This window comes from Dipodomys merriami, unplaced genomic scaffold (assembly GCF_024711535.1).
Source record: "Dipodomys merriami isolate MVZ:Mamm:240054 unplaced genomic scaffold, mDipMer1.0.p SCAF_4, whole genome shotgun sequence".
Classification (NCBI taxonomy): domain Eukaryota; kingdom Metazoa; phylum Chordata; class Mammalia; order Rodentia; family Heteromyidae; genus Dipodomys; species Dipodomys merriami.
The window spans coordinates 27,940,302-27,948,547 of record NW_027205603.1 but is presented as its reverse complement, the minus strand read 5'-3'; the positions used below and the strand labels follow the sequence as shown (position 1 = coordinate 27,948,547).

General features: G+C 37.8%; 1 non-coding gene across 1 annotated transcript; it reads left to right on the top strand.

Moving 5' to 3' along the window:
* The first annotated feature begins 2,780 nt into the window (after positions 1 to 2,780).
* LOC138806444 (U6 spliceosomal RNA) lies at positions 2,781 to 2,883 on the top strand. Its single transcript, XR_011365885.1, has one exon. It is a non-coding gene; the product is annotated as a U6 spliceosomal RNA (small nuclear RNA).
* Positions 2,884 to 8,246: the final 5,363 nt, after the last annotated feature.

Here is an 8,246-nt window from a genome sequence, read left to right as displayed (position 1 = left end):
GTAGGGATGGTAGGGGAAAAACAAAGGAGGGGGTAAAAATGCTCAACAGGAAATGTACTAATTACCTTACTCATGTAACTGTAACCCCTTTGTGCAGTATCTTTACAATAAAATTGTATTAAAAATATAATGCACCAAGAACAAAAAAAATTTCTAAGAATATCAAGATATTTTAATTTTAAAACTCTGTTATTAGGAATGAAGACATAGAGTGTCATGAGCTCTGAGTTCAAACCTTACTGCTTGCCAAAAAAATCTATTATAAAGATTTGCCATATTATTAAATAGAAAGAAAGAAATTCCTACTTTAATGCATCTATTTTAACATGCTTTAGTCACATCTATGTGTCAGTCCATGCCTAATATTTATCAAAATATCTGAGACTGGGTAATTGACAAAGAATCGAATTCATGTTCTCAGTTCTGGGTACAATGTCAAGATGCAAGCTCTTAGTGAGGGCTTGCTTTCTTCTTCCAAGATGGTTCCTTGTTACTGTGTCATCTTGTGGGGAGGACAGGGAATAAACACTGTGTCTTCACATGGCAAAAAAAATGTAGAAGGGCAAACTTTACCTAGAATTTGTAATTCCATTCATCAGGAATAATAATCAGAAATTAATCAGCTCCTAAAAATCTCCCTTTTTATGGTACTGGGGTTTGCATTCAGGACCTGGTGCTCAACCACATGAGCCACCGCATCCCTCTTCTGTTTTAGCTCATTTTCAGCTAATATCCCACCTATTTGCAAAGGTCTAGAGTTTAGTAGACCATAATTCTCTAATATATATGTCTCTGTTTAGCTGAGATTATAGGTGTGAACCACCATACCAGGTTTGTTGCTTTGAATAGAGTCTCTGTAACTTTTTGTCACAGCTGTCCCCAAACAAAAATCTTCCTTATCTCTGCTTCCTAAGCAGCTGGAATTACAAGTGTGTAGCACCCTTGTCTGACACCTACTTCCTAATTCTGTTCAGTTGGGGATTTAAGTTTCAATATAAATTTTGGAAAGGTAACAAATATTGAAGGTATTGCAGCATAAATAGTTGGAAACCTTTCATATCAGATCATAAATATCTACTAAGCTTTGTATGCAAATGGGGAATAAATGGAGGCAATTGGTTAAAACCACAATCAAGAAAAGCATACATACTGTCAAAGTATTTTATTTGCAAATAAATTTATGATGTACTTTAAAATCCCCTGAAAATCTCTTTCAAATAAAATAAAAATCATAAAACCTCACGCTAGAAGCTAATACCTCACAATGTCTTACTTACATATTCAGAACTAAATAAATAAATTGGAAATCGATAACAGATGAGGAAGAAATTGTAAATGCCCCAAAGAGATAAAACTGAAGAGTTAAACACAGAATGGAAAACTATATTTCTGGAGAGAAAAATCTCAACTGGTAAAGCTTATGCTCTATACTGAATTTCTGCAATTGTCATAATGTTTGACTCCTAATCCATGTACCACAGCTTCACCACTTGCCTCTCCTTAGCTGGTAGCTACTGCACTCACAAGATGACTGGGAAGGCATGGGGTCAAATAGGGGACAAACTATTTTGAGAGACATAGTAAAGAGCCCAGTGCAAGAGAATGATGCTTGAAAGACTCTGAAACAGCTTAGTGTTTAATTCCCTGAGGCTGTTGAAGGGAGAAAGTTTTGTGTTGATAGGTGTAATCATACTTAACCTATCTGACCTACAAAAGATCCAGAGGAGAGAGAAGAGAATGGGTGAGGGAATCTCCTAGGCTGAGGACTGGCTGAGAAGCATAAGACTTCAACTAAGAGTCAGAGACAACTCTGCCTTTCATTACACTTGAAATTCTCATCATTTGCCATCTCCAAGTACCAAGCCAAGCCTGCTGCTGACTAGGTAGTGACAACTGTCTGCATGGTGCCAGCAGTCAGAGAAAGGAACCTCAGGGTGAGTACAAAACAAGTACAGGGTGAGAGTGTTTTCCTAAATCTCCAAATCCCTAAATCCATAGCAAACAACTTACATATTTTAAACCAGAAAACAACAACAAAGTAGCCTATGGAGAAAACAATAACATAAAGTGTTGAAAATATAGCTCAGTGGTAGAGTGAGTGTGCATGCCTAGCAAACATAAATACATGAGGCCTAAGGTTCTATTCCCAACACTATTTTTTTAAAGCCTGGGAGACATAAAACTCTTGAGATGAGAAAGATGTGGAAAATATGGTACATCTTAAAAAGGTCTATGTTTAAAAATAACCCCATAATTATGTCTACAGATCATCAATAAGGACCCAATAGAAAAAAAACGGGGGGGAGGAGGAGGAGGAGGAGGAGGAGGAGGAGGAGGAGGAGGAGGAGGAGGAGGAGGAGGAGGAGGAGGAGGAGGAGGAGGAGGAGGAGGAGGAAAAAGGAGAAGGAGGAGGAGGAGGAGGAGGAAAAAGGAGAAGGAGGAGGAGAAGGAGAAGGAGGAGGAGAAGGAGGAGGAGTAGGAGGAGGAAGAGGAGGATGAGTAAGAGGAGGAGGAGGAGGAGGAAGGGGAGGGGAGGGGAAGGGGGGAAGAGTCTCTTCAACCTATGAAAATAGGGCTGGGTAGTTGGCTCAGTGGTAGAGTGCTTGGCTTACATGCATGAGGCCCTGGGTTCAATTCCTCAGGACCACATAATCAGAAAAGGCCAGAAGTGGCACTGTGGCTCAAATGGTAGAGTGCTAGCCTTGAACTGAAGAGCTGAGGGACAGCACCCAGGCCCAGAGTTCAAGCACCATGACCAATATCCACACACACACTTTGGTGTTTATTTTGATAGCATATACTAAAATCGTAACTATACTGAAAAGATTAGCATGACCCTTGCTCAAGGATGACATGCAAACTCATGAAACATTCAAAAAATAGTTTGTCTATTATAAGATGAATACATATGAAAAGTACATGTTTCTAGTATTTCAAATTGTAAAATGATCAAATATTTGGGAACCATTATTTACTTCTAAAACAGCTGGACTCATACTTGGATAATCTGCTTGGGCAGTGTTCTTTGGATTAGGGCAGGAGGTTAGGCTGCCTTGACTTGGTACCCCATGCAGCAGCAAACAACTGGTGCAGTCAGCTGTGCCCCATGCCCCCTCAAGATTATTCAGAATATTGGCTGTGTCTTTAACACAGCTGAATATCAGCATTAGGTTATCCCATGGCTAGATTCTGAGTTAATGAAATACTTTGTATTTACAATTCTAAACAAATGACAAAATTATTACCACAAGTCACTAATAAACAGCTAGCTCTATTTTATGCAGCTTTGCAAGATCCATCTGCATGTATCATTTTTGGAGTATCAAAGCAGTAAACTTAAGAACACAGGTGCTGGGAAGTTGGTTCAGTGGTAGAGTGCTTGCCTCGCATACATGAGGCCCTGGGTTTGATTCTTCAGTACCACATAAGCAGAGAAAAGCCAGAAGTGGCACTGTGGCTCAAGTGGTGGAGCTCTTGACTTGAGCTGAAGAGCTGAGGGACAGCGCCCAGGCCCAGAGTTCAGCCCATGACCAACAAAAAACAACAGCAAAAAACCCCCATAAGAACACATAGTAAAATGCTGGGGTAAGATTTAGTCCCAGATTTTTTTCACATATATCTTCCTAAATTTGTGATTGTCTAGGGTCTTGCAAAGAGAAATCTTAAAGTACAGATCATCTCTCCTACTTCTATGGACAGTTTCCTATCATTGCACCTATGACACCAACCGTGTTTTTTCCCCCTCAAACTAACCAGTTACCAGTGCATGGGATACCTATTGGGTAGACTACAATTAAACTCAATTCAATTCTAGCACTCCTGTGTTTGAATTAGTGCCAGATCTCACAAGTTTTAGAGTTCTGCCCCACAGACTGCCTCATTTCAGATGCTACAGAAAATCTTCAGCTTTTCTATGCTAACTAGTTATAAATCAGAGACCCCAAACATGGAATTTCATGTGTCAACTAACACTCAAAACTATATGTCTCAAGATAGCCAAATATGCTCTTTAAAACATGAGGAACAGCAATGAAACATACAAAGAAATGCTGTTTTCAATGTGAATTTGCAATGTTGTATAGCTTTTTAAAAAATAACGTTGCCATCAACATCCTATATGCAGTAGTCTCTTCTTATATGTGGGGGATATATCTATGGGGCATATTATTTAATCTATCATTTTTCTTTTTGTATATGTATCATTTAGCACACATATACATAGGTAAAGTAGGAGGTTAACAACAATAATAAAAAAATAATTACAAAAATAAATAAATCAGGGATTCTCAGAAGTTCTTCCTTTAGTTCAATAATTTGCAAGAATGGCTCAAAGAATTCAAGAAAACAGTTGTATATTATAAAATATACAACTCAGGAATAGGTTAATAGGAAAGATGCATAGTGCAAGGTCTTTGTTGCATTGTTTGATATTTTATTATATATAATTGATTAAATAATTGGCTATTGGTAATTAACTCTATACTCTTCTAAATACTTTTATTTCTCTTTAGCATATATAAGCCTTTTGCTTTTTACAGCCTTGTGACATTGAGTGGTTTGTCTCAATTGTAGTGTGTTTAGGTAGTAGAACTTTTAAATTGTGAAGTCTAATGGCATGTACTTAAATCATGAAGTCACCACCTGCTGTTACAGCAGAATGAATTAATTCTCAAGAAAATGCATGGTTAGAAGAAAAACCACCATGTGTGTGGTTGCTTCTGCATGCATTAGTTCCCTTCCTATTTTGCCATGTTGTAACATAGTTAAATTGTCCCAGACCAGGATACCAGTGTCATGTTCTTGGACCAGAACTATGAGCTAAGTAAAGTTCTTTTCTTTATAAAGTGCATATCCTCATATACTCTGGTTGGTTCCTTTGATGACCACCCCCTATCCTAAGGCTTCAGGATGAGAGATTAAGCATCTACAGGACCCACCCACCAGTCATTTTATCAGCACACAAAAGACACTTTTATCACTTATTTCAGTTATGGCAGTTCTGGGGCTTGAACTCAGGACCTGGGCACTGTCCATGAGCTTCTTTATTCAAGGCTAGTTCTTTACCACTTGAGCCACAGCTTCACTTCTAGCTTTTCTGGTAGTTAGTTGGAGGTAAGATTCTCATGGCTACTTGGTGGGGGGGAGGGGAAAGGGGGCCCGGTGGCTCACACCTGTAGTCCTTGCTACTCAAGATGCTGAGAACTGAGGATCACTGTTTGAAGCCAGCCCAGGCAGAAATGCCCCAGTGGGACTCATCTCCAATTAACTACTCAAAAACCTTAAGTGGAGTTCTGACTCAAAATGGTAGAGCACTATCCTTGAGCAAAAAAGCTCTGGGAAAATGCCCAGGCCCTGATTTCAACTCCCACAACTGACAAAAAAAGAGAGATTCTCATGGGTTTTGCTGACCTTATGATGAACCTTGATCCCCAGATCTCAGCTTCCTAAGTAGCTAGGATTACAGGCAACAGCCACTGGTGCCTAGCCACTTTTATCACTTCTGATGTTCTACGGCGTTTAGAATCTATGTGCCAAAAACCCCAACTAAGACCCATTGCATATTTCTTGCTATATGACAACCTCTATACTATGCTATGTAACATGTTAAGGCCTGTTTTCATTGTAAAAATAAAACTTAAAAGATCTGTAGGTAACTGTATTTGGGTACCACTATACTGGACTTTTGTTTGCAAGTATTTTATGGACCCTAATTTAATAAAGCTCTTATATAGGGAAAGAGAACCATGTGGATTAGGTTCCATAATGGGAAGTGCTCAGAATGAGAAGTACACAGAAGAGAGAATTTGTTAAAAAAGAACAAAATAACAAACAATGAAATAACAATAGCCAGAGGCCTATAATTTTATCTCCATGCCTTCTTTCTTCTCCCAGGCCATTAAGAGTTACGAGTTACCTAATATATGACCAACTTACAAAGATCAAAATAAAGTAGATAGAGAAGATGAAAATTAACTAATTCACCATCTAGCAATTTTATTTATTTATTTATTTTGTCAGTCCTTGGACTTGAACTCTGGGCCTAGGCACTGTCCCTCAGCTCTTCAGCTCAAGGCTAGCACTCTACCACTTGAGCCACAGAGCCACTTCTGGCTTCTGCTTATGTGGTGCTAAGGAATCAAACACAGGGCCTCATGCATGTGAGGCAAGCACTCTACCACCACCTTCCAAGCCCTAGAAATTTTATTTTTAAAGATTTAATATCTCTTGTTTCCATGCTAGAGATAAAATTCAAGGCTTCACACATTCTAGGCAAGTATTCTACCACAGAATCACACCATAGCTCAATATTTGATATCTTTACTGTTCTTTGAAAATAAGATGGGTTTTTTCTGTTTATTGTGTAGGCTTTCTCAGTGCATGAGAAGATTGAGTAAGGATAGAATTAAATGAAGTGAGTTCACAGGACTGTGATCTATTTATTCTCCTCCCAAAACACATTTTACATAAGAATTGAAATTTCAGAGTGTCATTGTGACCCCATTGGTATAATCAGGAGTACTGTGACATTATAACCTAGAGAATTGAATGACATATTCAGAGTAGGCAAAATTGCAATGCTTGCAGATTTAACTATTTAGATTTTTTTTAAAAAATCAAATTGTTCTAGTAGCTCCAGAAAAGTAAAATGCTTCTGAACACTTCTCTACAGATTCATCACCCTCCATTATGAAAAAGAGTGGAGCTTGAAATTTACACAGTGGTAGACCAGTTGCCCCCAGAAATAATTAACCTCATTTATATTCAGATGATATGGTTTGTTCTTTTTGTAACTGTTCATTCATGTCTCATATGTAGTTAACTTGGTAAAATCTTTACAAAAAAAGAAGAGGTAAAAATTTGCTCATTTGTACATTATTATCTGAAACCTTTTGTGTTTTCAATAATTTCTGGTATCTTTTAATCTGTTGGCCTGAATGCACTGTCATCATGCAAGACACAAAATTAGATGAATTTTTTTAAGATAATAAATACTTGTAATACAATTCATAGAAGAATCAAAGGGATGTTTACTTCCATGTAGATTATTTTTATAATCCAACCTTGAATAGTATTTAATAAGCCTAAAACTAAGTTACCACATTCATATCACAATTGCTTCTTTATAAAAACAGAGAAAATATATAATTAACAGAAAAGAGAATTTTTTAACAGAGTGGAAAAATTTAAAGTTTGTATACAAAGAATTTTAACCAAGTGAAACAAGCTTGTTGACCTTAAATCTCTCCTTTTTTTTTGAGGCTGCATTTATAAGAAATATTGTTAGGCCCTTCTGAAGCTTCACAGATTGTTCTTGGTTAGATCTTGTTAGGTATACTTTTGTGATAGGGATGAAGCAATAGGCAACATCCTTATTAAAAATACTGAGACTTTTTTGTGGCTAAAGGTCAGAGGGATTCTTCCCAATTACAATCCTCTCTCCAAGACTAAGTGGACTCATTTCCATTGGCAGAATCCCAGTGCTTCTGCCGTGGAGTTCATCAGGGCCTTCATTTAAGATTTTTCACTCATTTCTGGGTGACACCTACATTTCATTGTTGCCCATAATGACTGCACACTCATCAATCAGTAAATGGCCACAGATGCCTTGTAAAGAGAGAGAGAGAGAGAGAGAGAGAGAGAGAGAGAGAGAGAGAGAGAGAGAGAGAGAGAGAGAGAGGAGAGAGATTTTCTTAATAATCCCTCTGTCCTATTCCAACAGTGTGTACACATTGGCAAGTTTGGCATCTGTAGAATTGTATGTACAGAACCCTTAAAACTCGGCAAGCATGATATTAGCAAACACTGAAGTCCCTGGAAAAAAGCTTTGAAATGAGAATCTGAATCACAAATGAGCAGAGAATGATGGAAATGTAAAGTTGTGCTTGGAAAATGGCACAGTCAGTGTAAGGGTTACAGCTGATTGTTCCCTGCTTCCCAACTCTGAGTTATGGTACAAGAGGCACTAGAGATACAGCAACTATAAAAACAACAAACACTGGCAGGGATGTGGAGTAAAAGGAATCCAAGTACAGTGTATGGGAATATAAACTAGTATAATCATTATAAAAGGCAGTTTAAAGATGCTTCAAAATAATCTAACAATATCACTCATGGGCATTTATCTGAAAGATTACAAGTTGTATATGGTAAAGACACTTGCACAACCATGTTCCTTGATGTAGTATTCACCCAAACCAAGGTATGGAAACATCCCAGATATTCTACAATGTGGACCAAGAAAATGT